Raw genomic sequence first — 12854 nt, forward strand, 5'->3', positions numbered from 1 at the left:
ATGTATTTGTTTATGCAAAGCACATAGACCTTAGTTCACTTTGCATCTACCTGAACCTATACATTTATCCTCAATAATGATTTCAGTAATCTCTATAGATGTTACCATTTTAATAACCACTCTACCCTGCTGTGTATTATAGTAAGTATGCCCAATTCTGTTAAGTAGCACAACTTGACCTCTGCCAGTCCAGATTCCTTCAGTATCTTTGAAATTAAGGAGCTCATTTTAATGTCCAGCAATTCTATCAATATTCTTGTCATACAAGAGTTAGCCCCTGCAACACTTATCAAAGGTTTAGAACACTTCCAGATCCAATGTGTCTTTCAGTATTATGGCAAAAGATTATCTTCTGGTTACAACTGATACCAACTTGGTTATAAATCAGTATTCTTATTTTCAAAATCACAGTAAATTTCACATAACATATTTACATGCCTTTTTTTTCTCCATAAGCTTTTGGATTCCTTTATCTATTATATAAAAAGGAATTTCTTGTATCTCAAAATTGTTTGGTCTAGTACACTATGAAGTACATATTTCAGTAAAAGCATAGAGGAGGTTAAAACTACTTCCATCTATCTCAACTAGCCTATTGAGTCCAAAGTGTCTGGTAAATACATCTATCTCACTAAATTCAGTCAGATATAGCAATGTTTCTCTCTGTTTAGCACCCTTGGAACCCATCCTCATACATTTTCTCCAAGTCTTCAGTGATATGGATTAGCAACATATTGAATTTTGCTTGCTGCATAAAAACCTTTACATCTCTGAGCCTATGAACAAGGATAACTTGGGAAGGGGCATGGAGCTATTGGACTGCTTTTGTGTGGCACAACATTGATATTCATTCTCCCCTTCCACATTAATCTCAGAACCCACATTTTATAGAAACAATCACATGCCCTAACTAAAATAGTACCTTTCCCTTTGCATCTGGGTTTGTCACATGATCAAGTCCTGCCAATGAGAGGCATAAAGAAGTTGCATGGTCTTCCTGGGAAGTTCCTTAAAAAATGGGGTTCACTCTTCTTCATCCTCTTCTCTTGTTGACTGGAATGAGAACTAGGACAATGTAACAGTTCACTAACGATGGGGAATAGAAAAGTGCTTGGACCCTGGGGTGCTGGTGACCATGGAGGACCCTTTCCAAGTCTGGATTACCTGTTTTAGGACTACTTTTAAGTGAGATAGAAAATAGTTCTATTAGGTTTTAAATACTGTTAATATCTTTTCCTGATAATGCAGCTAGACTAATTACTGTTTCATGTTTCCAGGTAAATGTTTTGGTAGGGTTGTTAATGGGTCTTCAAGCAAGACTGAAACAACCATAACTGCCAGGAGACCAGGAGATGGCTCTGTAGGCAAAGGAGGCTCAGTCAGACTGGAGAGTGCTTATCACTCAAAGCTAGTGCTTTTCAATAGGATTGCTAAGTATAATTTAGGTGAGAAAATTTTTCTTTGTGCAGGGTTTTCCCATATTTTTTAGAGCATTTAAAATCATTCATACCCGTGCTTCCCTGGTGGCACAGTCGTTGAGAGTCCGCCTGCCGATGCAGGGGACACGGGTTCGTGCCCCAGTCCGGGAAGATCCCACGTGCCGTGGAGCAGCTGGGCCTGTGAGCCATGGCCGCTGAGCCTGCGCGTCCGGAGCCTGTGCTCCGCAACGGGAGAGGCCACAGCAGTGAGAGGCCCGAGAACCAAAAAAAAAAAAAAAAAAAAATCACTCATACCCAGGTGATAAATGCCAGTAAGCATCCCCAAGTAAAAGTACCTCCACATGTTTACGGAAACCCTCTGGGACTGTGGTAGCACCTCCAGTTGAGAACTACTGCTTTAAACCATGTATATCTTTCCATGAGTCCTGATTCCAGTTCTTGGTGCCCTATTCATTTTTAACATTTACATAAGAGATTTGGCAAAATTACAATTCAACTGATGTTGTAAGTTTTGAAGCCACAGGATTGTATGTTAACTTTTATTTATTCCACTTTCAACCCTGTGGCTACAAGCGATGAGAAATTCATTTAGCACAGCATAGAAAAACCTTGATTTTCTGACTCTGCCTGAAAAAAAAATTAAAACTTTGAATTTGTCATTTTATTTCTGGAGCATCCCAGCGCAGTTAGGGGCCATCAGTCCATCTCGTAGTCCTCATGTTCATCGTATTGTTTTACAGAAATGGATATTGGGTCCTTCAAAGTCTTGCCATGAAATGGGCACTTGATGCCAGGTGACCACAGGTGAGAGTAAATAAGTTATCTGTTGGGCCAGAGAATGTTTACAGTTTATAAGTTATAATCTTACCACCTCAGAACCAATCGAACAAGAAAAATAATGCCAAATTTATTCTTTTAAGTATCAGTTGTCTGCAACTAGTACCAGCTTCTGAATCGGTGTTCTTAGTTGCAACAAACGGAATTCACTCGAGATTGTCTCTGATAAAAAGTAATGACTGAAGGCATGGGGGGGAAGGGGAAGCTGGGATGAAGTGAGAGAGTAACATTGACATATATTCACTACCAAATGTAAAATGGATGGCTAGTGGGAAGCAACTGCATAGCACAAGGAGATCAACTCGATGCTTTGTGATGACCTAGAGGGGTGGGATAGGGAGGGTGGGAGGGAGGCTAAAGAGGGAGGAGATATGGGGATATATGTATATGTATAGCTGATTCACTTTGTTGTACAGCAGAAACTAACACAACATTGTAAAGCATTTATCCTCCAATAAAGAGGTGAAAAAAAATAATGTCTGTGAATCAGTCTTGGAGAATATGAAGAGAGGAACAATTCCTCAATTATACCACAGAGGTTGCTCCAGCAAAGAAACCCCATGGAGGCAGCTTAGTACAGATACATTAGCAAGTCCAATGATGCTGGGGACAGGACTCAAAAGCTTCACCATCACCATTCCTAAAAATAGCGTCCATTGGGTGTCCACTTCAGTTGATTCCTTTTAAGCTGGCCTCACGTGGGTGTGTTTGATAAAATAATTTTTGCATTATGACCACATGTTTTTTCAGAATCCTTTTTTCAAGCCTATGCTTGGGGTAGATCACTCCTATTCAACATCTTCATGATCTTTGCTAGCTAGTTAGTGATAGTGCTCATTTTCATGTTTTAACTGCTTTATTATCTTTTAAAAATTATGTAATACTTTGATTACTGTGTAAGTTGAGAAATTTTCATATATCAATGTCTCATTTGTATATTCTCCATGTGGATTTTTGTGCCTTTTCTCCCCACCAAAATTTCAATTGCAGTGTTTCCTGAATTTTTAATTAAAATTTGCATATTTATTGAGTCTATAAACCATTCTTGTCATATTTGCTATAATTATATTGCCATCTCTTCGTGTTTCCTAATTTATTTTCCATTTTTATTTTTCTTTATGATATTTTCCATTGACTTTATCCTGAGCCCAGGATGCTATTCTATTAAACTATAAATTCTTTTTCAAGGTCCCCATTATTGTCATGGATGATTCCTTTAATGTGCTCTTGAATTTTATTTCTTAATAATTTAGAATTCTTGTGTTACAGTCTAAAATGAACTTGGTCTCTGGGGTGGCTTGGTATGCTGTTTTTACCCTACTTAGATATCAGAAACCTGCTGGTAACTTGACTTGGGTGACTTCTATCTTCTTTTTAATGCTCTGGAGCAGTTATTTATTTATTAAACATTTTCTATAACATTCTAAGTGCATTTGGTTCAGATATTCTTTGTGAAGATAATTTTTTGTGCATTTTCATGTTTTAACCATTACTATTGGAGTCAAATTTGGTACCATAATTTTAACAGAAAATCAAACAAATAGAAATTTAAATATTTTTTTAGTGGAGAACAGTAATTCTCAAACTTTAATGTGAATAAGTATCACTTGATAGATATGCAGATTCCTGGCTCCTTCTCCAAACATTCTGATCCATTCATTAGCTCTAATTCTGAGCGACCTCAACTTTTGCATCTTTAATATTACAGATAATTCTTAAATTAGAAGAGTTGAAAACTATGTCTTGAGAAATATGGGGATAAATTTCACATATTCTCATATAAATGCTATTTCCTTGTATAGGTTATTGTATCTTTTATCTCATTCCTAATTTTGTTTTCTTGTGTTTATCTTTTCTCTTATTTAGAATTACCAGGAATTATTGCTAACTTTTCATAAGTACAATTTATTGTATTCATTTTTATTTGCACTATGTTCTATAACTTACTGATTTCCTTTGTGGTTCTTATTATATTATCCTTTATATAAACTTGTTTTGTTTTTCTCAGTTATTGAGTTGGGTATTCAGTATACTTGTTTTATTTCTGCTTAAAAATGAAAATATTGAAGGTCATGTTTTTGAGTATGCTGTTTTCATCTCCCATGAGATCTAACGTGGTATTCTAATTTTAGTTATTTTGTAAAATTCTGGGATCATAGTTTTGTATTTTATTTAATACAGTAGCATTTACTAGTTTTCCCCTAAGCTTCAATTGCTTATTAGCCTTTTGTTAATGGTCCTGATTTATTGCATTATGGAAAAATATTCTAGTTCATATGATTTATTTTTTCAGGAAATTACTGATGTTGCCCCATGGCCTAATATGCCATCCATTCTTTTTAGTGGCTACTTGAAAAGAAAAGTTTTAGTTTTTTAAAATAAATTTCCAAGTTTACTACATTATTTACATTCTTTATATCTTTGTTTATCGTATGCATATTATGCAAAGTTTTTTAAGGTATAGTTAAATCTCTCACAAAACTGTTTCAATTAACATCTTATTTGCTTTCTATGAGTTTTTTTTTTTTTTTTTTTTTTTTTTTTTGCGATACGCAGGCCTCTCCCTGCTGTGGCCTCTCCCGTTGCAGAGCACAGGCCCCGGACGCACAGGCCCAGCGTCCATGGCTCACGGGCCCAGCCGCTTCTCGGCATGTGGGATCTTCCTGGACCGGGGCACAAACCCGTGTCCCCTGCATCGGCAGGCAGGTCTCTCAACCACTATGCCACTAGGGAAACCCTGAGAGAGGACATTTTAAATCAAATACTATCACATGCATCACATCTTGTTTGTTTGTTCATTCATATAGTTGCTTCAGCCTGCAATTCCCTTATCCCATTCTCCATGTATATTTAGGCAAAGTGTATACAGTTTAATTGCTTCTCCATTTATTGCAGTGTGTAAAGAATCACCCAAGTGAAATGTTATTATTTTACTTCTTAAAAAGCTGATGGATTGAAGAAGTTTATTTAGGATTGGTATGAAAACATACTAAGAAAACTGATTAGGTGAACAGAATTTGTTCATCCCTTAATTTCATTGAAAACATTTCTGAAAATAAGGAAGAGCAGCTCTGACCTTAAGGAAATCCTACTAGAAGTGCCAGCGTAGTTTTATTTGAAATGCAACCTTTTCCAAAATTGATTCATTGTAGCTCATCACCATTTGATGTAAATGATGCAGTTTCACTAAGCACAAAGCACTGTCATTTAAATTCAGAAAAATGTGCCATATTGTAAAAAACTTGAAGCCTTGATTGACATAGATCTGAATTCTATTATTAACTGCTTGTATAATAGCTATAGCTTATTAACAAAAAATAAAGATTAAAGAAAAGCAACATCTGATTTATTGCAGTGTGGTAAATGGGGGGTACAATCTCTAAGAGGAAGACATCACAGATAAGTTATTTGGGCAACTTTGATAATTAATTTCCAAAATCATGTAGCTCTTGAACACTGCTAAAAATATAATATCCTAGTAAAACATTACATAAAATTCCTATCTGCATAATTTTTACTTATTTTCTGTGATTTTGAAAAGTGATGACACAAGTTATAGGAAAGTTAATTTATAAGGCCACAACGATTATTAGGACCCAATTGGGAAAATTGTTTATTTTACTATTTTGGCTTTCTAAGCCAAGTGTCCTTAACTTGTGTTAAATCATTTAAGTAGTCCTTGAATTTGGCAGGGAAGAAATGTATCTTTATTTTCACTAATATCTAACTGAAATTTAGGTTTCTTCCTTTATTATAGGTGGCATATTTCAATAAGATTAGCAGTATCTATGATTTTGTTACCGACAGAAATTATAAGTATTTTTATAACATAAAACTCAAAATACCGTTACACTTAAAACTACTTCAAAGTTATAGTAAACGACTTACTATATTTTGTAATTTAATGCATTTATAAAGCAGCACATATATTACTATACCACAAATTCATTTTCTAATAATATTTTAATGCCTGAATCTCAAAGTAAAAAGTTTTATTTATTTTTAATTCTATGTATTTTTATGCATTTAAAGACATTAAAAGAAATGGTCCGTGAATAATAACACAATGTTAAGAATCTTTTTTGCAAACTCATGAATATTAAGAAGTAAGGAAAAGAAAGAATAATAGAATGTAATTTTTTCTAAGACCATTTCATTATTCTTTCAATATTTCATAAAAAGGGAACAAAATTAACATTTTGAAAGAAAAAATATATTATGGGGGCAACTATATTTCCTGGTTTGCCTGGGAGAGTCCTAGTTTTCCTAGGGTAGTTATTAAAGCATTCCTTTTCACACTCCAAAGTGTCTTGGATGGATGATAAATGATAATAGCATGCTACATATTATGTATTCAAACTCACTAGAGAGAAGGTTTGGCATTGATTTAATTTAGAGGATTAATAAATGGAATGTTTTCCCTTAATTTTTTTTCCAAGATCTTCCATTTCTTACATGCAGAAAAACAACTGAATAATAAGATTTATTACCTTTGACACTCAAAATACTGGAAAACAAAGGCAGAATCTCAGTAAATGTCTGTTTAATTAAGAGCTGTCTTAGGTAGAAAAGGAATATTCACTGATTTATTCTGTCTTGCCTCCATCTCTAGTTTAAAGTAACGCACACAACAACCATAATCTAAAATCTAGAATAATCATAAAAAGGCCATGCAAGTGGGTTATGGCCTATTATTCACAGTGGGGTCTTATTCAGACATCTGAGAAGCAAGCAGGCACTACTGACTTCTTAGCATAGATTTCACTTAAGAAAAAATGAGAAATGAGTCCTAAAATACATATGAAAAAACGAATACTGTATATGAAGGAAAAAAATTAGTGTAAAGGTACAGAATAGGACAGCAAGAGTTCATTATATAAATAACAACTTTATCATGCTAATGGTTATTAGACAATTTCCATGGAAAGCAGAATAAACAATTTATGCAACAATGGTAACATTTCATTGCCAAGAAAAAGAAACATACAATGGCAGAGATCGGCAGGAGTTGACACAAATAAGTGGGACACTGCAGTGTGCTTTTTCCCCTAAACATTAGATTGCCCTGCCCTAATGCTTGCAGGAAGAGAATTTACGTGTACAATCTACTGGCTGGCTTACCTTCAGGAAGTACATGTACACCTTTGACAAGTAAATTGTAGACGCCTCTTTCCACACTTTGTTGCCTTACAATAATTTTTTGTTCTCTCATTTTGGCTTTAATCAAGGCTGGATTATTCTTGTTTTGTTTCTTCTTATTTAGATATCTGCCAGAAAAGATGTTTGCTCTGTGGCCTTATTCCCTGCATCTATTTCCATGGAAATACTTAAAACTTCCAAGTGAAAATCTATATACCATGATTGCTTTAAAATTGAGATAAGTCTATTCCAAAGTGACATTTCCTTTGTGGGGAACTGTAAACAATTCTACAAAAGAAATTAGCATTATGTTATGAAATGGACTTAAAAAGCAGAGTTGTCTTTTTAAAATAAATTGTCTTAGAAAGCAAAAGTGTATTTTAAAAAATCAAAAGCAGCCACGACAGAGTGTAAATAAAATATTCTATAAAATGTAATCTGGGATATTTTGATGAAATATTGAGGAAGACAGTAGAAATATGCCATTGAGTGACACTAGTGGTAAAGCAGTTCAATTTTTGTTTTGTTTTGTATTCCATATTCAAATAATTAAATCCTTGAGGAACAATGAAAGCCAAAGGAATTAGAGTGCATCACCAACAGAATAAACTTAAAATACCCACGCAATGAAATTTGCCTCAATATATTTGTTCAGTTCACTATTGCATCACCAGAATTGAACATCCATCCCCAAAGCATTAGCACATAAAATTTTTCTTAAGTTATATTTTCTAGGGCACCCAGATGAAGACATTATGTTTCTACAGTTGTGATGAGACCATCACTCGTATTTTTGATTTCTGTCTTGATGAATCATTCAATATTTCATTTGCCCTCAGCCAGGATTGAAGGCAATTGAGACTGTTTTCATGATGAGGTAAATCAAACAACTATTTCTGAGGAATAGAATTAACTGATGGTCTTACCTGTATGATGTTTGGTCTTTCTGAAGTTTCTGGAGTCTTCCAACAAGTTTTACTACCAGATTAGGAGGAATCCTAGGGAAGACTTTGGGTTCTAAATGTATTACGACCTTACCTCCAGCAAATCTGTTTTCCCTTGATAATCAAAATCAATCACCCTCTATTTTGTGACTTTGTCCTACAACAACAGGAAGAGCTTGAACTGGACAAGTGGAAGCAATAGCCTCCAATTCACTGAGACCATTGTAGAGTCCCCTGACGGAAGAACTTATCCTTGTGAAGTTCTGGGTGAACCCTAAGACAGAGAGCTGGACACAAAGACATAAATGGAAACATTAACTTGTGAGGGATTCACTAGGTATGAGAGTGAGAGGTGTGAAACATACTTCTGTTCTTTGTTTCCTGTATTCCAGGTCTGGTTCAGAGAATATACACATTTCACATAGGACAGCACTGAGATTTTATAAGATGTTATCTTCTATCTTATTTCCATTCAGACTGTTTCAACCCTCTGTAAAGTCAAGTGATTTGGGGTGATAAGGTACATGGTAAGGCAGTAAATTCTGTGAGTTTTAGGCTATTGCCTTAATCTGTCTGCATGAAATTAGTTCTTTGATAAGAAACGATGTTGTGAATAAGGCATTCAGTAAACCCAGAGATGGGGTTAATGGAAGAAGCATGTCAGAAATGGAAGGAAAACCTAAATTCAGAATAAATATTTGGTACAGTTGGGGAAAATTATTCTTCCTTTCATGATGTAAAAGGTCTAATGTTTCAATTCACAATCAGATAGCTGGCTAGATCCCTAGGGAATAATAACTTTACTTTTGGTCTTTTTCACTGGTGCTGGAAAATTGGATACTGAGTAGAGGCTGGAGCCAGTGGGCCATGGAGTGGGGAAATATTTGTTGCTACATAGTCTCTGACCTTGCCCTCAAGGTCATTGCATCCTTTGGCCAAGCAGTAGGAAGGCTTGGGAAAGAGGTGACTGAAAACCACCAGTGTATTGAGAGTCCCCACTGCACTGGGAGCCTTTTGGTGAGCATTCACATGGTGCATTGCAAAAGTTCCATTCACATGCTTCTTTCTAAAACATCCTAGAAACCTACTCCTACGTACCAGTTTTTCCAAGTTCTTCTCTGTCCAAACAATTATCCACCACTTACTTGTATAGATCCTGATCTTTGCCTTTTCCAGCCTTCTTCTCTTTTGCCAAAAGAATTAGATGCCATATAACTCAGCTTGGGAGTAGGGCTGAAATGCCACAACTCTTGTATTCCTATTTCCAGCATACTATGAAAGGTCTTCAGGAAGTCTTTTGGTTCTTGTTGACAGTGTGTGCCTCTATCTGCAGTTGTGGCTTGAGGGAGGGGTGGACATATGGCAGGGGTAAACACAGTGGGAGCGTGAACTGCTCATGAAAGTAACACACTTGTGCTTTCAGATCCTGTTCACAGTAGTATTTTCTGATTTAGTTTGAGGAACATGCCTGCTTTTTCTGGTTTATAATATCTGATAACACTCAGTTCATGATAGGCAACTCAAATTACTGGGCTACCTAATTCTATAATCAGGTATTCAATCTCTACTAGGGCTTATTAGCAAACTGATAATTCTTTCTCTAAGGGAAAATAATTACTTGTTAATGACTTGTTACCTGTATTTATGCCAAAACATAGGATTCTGTGTGCCATGGCTTACCACAAACACCACATAACATCCAAGTATGACACAGGTACTTTGAGTAACACTGAATTCCCTAGTCATAAAGTCCCAGTGAAAAAGCTACAGACATACAGCCCAAATCAGTTAAAATATCTACTCTTTTCTATTTTTCTCTCAATACTGGTAGCATTTTGAGCTACTCAATAAATGAATCAGAGCAACACACCCCCCAAAATTACATTTTTCCTGCAAAATACAAAAGGATGTATCATATGTTTTGTCTCATTATTTGTGGTAAACAGTATGAGGTACAGCAAATTATCATTCATTTTGGAAGGAATATCCTGTAATTTCCAGGCTTCTAAATTCCCCCAGAACTCTATTGAGGAATCAGTCTTCCAGATTTTAATAAGAATCATTTCTCACCCTCTGGCAATAAGAGCTTACAGACCTGGCATCTGGCAGACCTGCTGTTTTCTATTCATCGGGTTCTATCAGTCTTGTGAAATCAAGGTTTCAGAGCAGATTTGGGAGGAAGATAAAAGGTCTTGAGGGGTACAGGGCCAACAAAACAAGTTAATGAAGATATAATATTACTCCTATTAAATTAATGCAAACAAATCCTGGTTTATGCTGACTTGTGAGATGGAGAAGAAATACATATGTATAAATAAATATAAAATATTTAAATATATAAATTGTAAAGTGATAACAGATATGATGTGAAATAACATCAGCAATTGGAATCGCTAGCTAACTGAGTTTATGATAATCCACTCATTCTCTAAGATAGGTAGATCTGCTCAAGATAGTGGGCACATTAAGTCATGGTGCGATTGGAATCATCACCTCTATATCTCTTGCCTTCACTGGTGGCACTAATCTCCAGGACTCACCCAGGCATGTGATATTGCTAATTATTTTACTCTTTTGAGATAAAGTGTGTGATGGTTAATTTTCTGTGTCAACTTGACTGGGCATAGGATACCCAGATAGCTGGTAAGACATTATTTCTAGGTATGACTGTGAGGGTGTTTCTGGAAGAGATTAACATCTGATTGAGTAGACTGAGTAAAGAAGATCCACCCTCACCAGTGTGGGTGGACACCAAACAATCCACTGAGGGCCCAAATAGAAAAAGAGTTGAAGGAAGTGTGAATTTCTTCTCTCTTCTTGAGCTGGGACATCAATCTTTTCCTGTTCTCAGACATCAGACCTCCTGGTTCTTGGGACTTAGGACTCCAGAACTTATTCTATACACCCACCCCACCCGGGTTCTCAGGCCTTCAGACTTGTATTGAGTTATACCATCAGCTTTCCTTTTCTCCAACTTATAGACAGCAGACTGTAGAACTTCTCAGTTTCCATATGTGAGTCAATTCCTATAATAAATCCCCGTATATCTGAATGTATGTATGTATATAGGTATGTATGTGTGTATGTATGTATGTATGTATGTATCTATCTATCTATCTATCTAATATCTATCTCCTGTTGTTTCTGTTCCTCTAGAGAATCCTGACAAATAAAGGGGTGAGGATCAGGACCCTCCACCTGGCTCTTTCAACCATGGTAACCACAAGACAGAGAGTTACTGTGGCATTCTCTTAGCTGCTGGTTACATTTACTCTCATCTTAATTTGGGAACCAGAGTAACAACCACTTGTTTAGTCAAAGAGCCAGTGGGCCACATGAACACTTTTAATTTAAGTACTCATTCAGCATCTGATTTCAATAAGCTACCACTTGGACCAAAGGACTAAAGTGTTCTAGATTCCTAGGGATTAGGAATATAGAGACGGTAATAATCCAAATCGTCCATGAAATATATGGATTTTTCCATTTTTGTGTGCATGAGTGCTCTTGTAAACATCTATCGGACCTTTTGAGGAGAGTCAGGATAAAATTTGTAGCTCATGATTCTGTTCTTATAACAAAATCCTTCTCTAATCATGTCCACTATTTCATGTCTACTGTCCTGTTCTCTATGCTCCACTAAGAGTTCAAATACACTACCCTGGAGCAAAATTATTGTAAGATCATCAAAGTTTTAATAAACTTGCCTAATATCAATATTATTTTTCATCTCATTACTTAGAAATCGATCATGTTTGAATTCTAAAGGATAAGCAGGAATTCACATCAACGTGATTCTTTCATTTAACAGCTACCAAAACAGAATTAATTAAATGTAATTGCAAAATGGAATGAAGAAAATCCAAATTTTCTTTTAGATAGTCATAATGCACAAAAAAGATTTAAAAAATCTATTCAGTGTATTGACAGGTCAATAAAACAAGCAACTTTTAATGCTAATTTACCAATTATCTCTAATAGTGTTGTACCTTTTCCTTCTATCACTTGTTTAATTTCTGAGCAGGGCTTCCATTGGTGATTCTTAATTGGAAAAAAAAAACCTCACTTATGAAGACATCAATTAATTAAATATATGTACTTTTTTACTTTAGCAGTTTAGACACTGCGAGCATCTGTTTATCACATTGCTCAAATGCTTAAAAGAAGAAAAACCTGCCTTTCAATAATTTATGCTAGAAAAGCTTGTTTTTGATGTTTAAAGGTGATAAGATGTGATTCTAAACTTCTCTAGGCATGCAATTTCATTAGAAGGCAACATGTTACAAAGAAAGAGAACAAGTTTTTATATCAGAGAGTCCAACTTTGGCATAGTGGATCTGCCACTGGCTTTTTTTTTTTTTAACACAGACAAGAGATTTAACTTTTCTGAGCTTTAATTTATGAATCTTCAATTAGAAATAGAAATACCTATCTTGCAGGTTCAGCAATAAAGTATAAAAGGCATGTGGCCAGAGTATGGTGCATAGTTATTAAT

At 35.5% G+C, this 12854-nt stretch overlaps 1 pseudogene across 1 annotated transcript in view; it reads left to right on the forward strand.

Annotated features, from left to right (window-relative positions):
- LOC307061209 (NEDD4-binding protein 2-like 1) overlaps positions 1-12854 on the forward strand; it is an 89182-nt pseudogene that overhangs the window by 13380 nt on the left and 62948 nt on the right. The gene's annotated exons all lie outside the window — the stretch shown is intronic.

This window comes from Hyperoodon ampullatus (assembly GCF_949752795.1).
Source record: "Hyperoodon ampullatus genome assembly, chromosome: 12".
Lineage (NCBI taxonomy): Eukaryota > Metazoa > Chordata > Mammalia > Artiodactyla > Ziphiidae > Hyperoodon > Hyperoodon ampullatus.